At 38.8% G+C, this 871-nt stretch overlaps 1 protein-coding gene across 1 annotated transcript in view; it reads right to left on the bottom strand.

Annotated features, from left to right (window-relative positions):
* Positions 1–871, bottom strand: part of LOC102833212 (amine sulfotransferase-like) — a 55,244-nt gene that overhangs the window by 23,394 nt on the left and 30,979 nt on the right. The window lies entirely within an intron of this gene.

Below are 871 nucleotides of genomic sequence, written 5' to 3'. Positions count from 1 at the left end.
GCCACGTTTTTCTTCATAGAACCTGGCTTCTCGTATTATTTGCTCAGCAAACAGGTTGAATAAGTATGGTGAAAGAATACAACCCTGTCGTACACCTTTCTTAATTTTAAAACATTCAGTGTTCCCATATTCTGTGGTGGCTTTTGTGTTGCTGTGATTCTGGAAGCTATGCCACTAGTATTTTAAATATCAACAGTGTCATCCATAGTAGACAGGTTTCAGATGAGCTTCCAGATGAAGACAGACTAGGAAGAAGGAGAGACAAACTACTTCCGAATGTTTAGTCACTGAACACCTTATGAATAGCAGAGAAACCCTGTCAGATATAGTGCCAGAAAATGAGCCCCTCAGGTTGGCAGGTACTCAAAATGCAACTGGGGAAGAGCTGCCTCCTCAAAGTAGCATTGACCGTGATGATATGAATGGAGTAAAGCTCATGGGAGTAAAGCCTGCGGGACCTTCATTTGCTCATGGGGCACAACTCAAAATGAAGAGAAACAGCTGTAAACATCCATTAATAATTGGAACATGGAATGTACAAAGTATGAATCTAGGAAAATTGGAAATTGTCAAAAATGAGATGGAATGAATAAACATCGATATCTTAGGCATCGATGAGCTGAAATGGCCATTTTGAATCTGACAAACTCATGGTTTACTATGTGAGGAATGACAAATTGAACAGAAATGGTGTTGTATTAATTGTCAAAAAGAACATATCCAGGTCAGTCATGAGGTACATCACTGTCTATGATATCCATGTGCCTACAGGGAATACCAGTTAATTCCACTGTTATTCAAATTTACACACCAACCACTAAAGCCAATGAGGATGAAATAGAAGAATTCTACCAACTTTTTCAATCTGAAA

The sequence above is a fragment of the Chrysochloris asiatica genome, unplaced genomic scaffold (genome assembly GCF_000296735.1).
Source record: "Chrysochloris asiatica unplaced genomic scaffold, ChrAsi1.0 scaffold00027, whole genome shotgun sequence".
In the NCBI taxonomy this organism is placed as follows: Eukaryota; Metazoa; Chordata; class Mammalia; order Afrosoricida; family Chrysochloridae; genus Chrysochloris; species Chrysochloris asiatica.
This window is presented reverse-complemented; position numbering and strand designations above follow the sequence as displayed.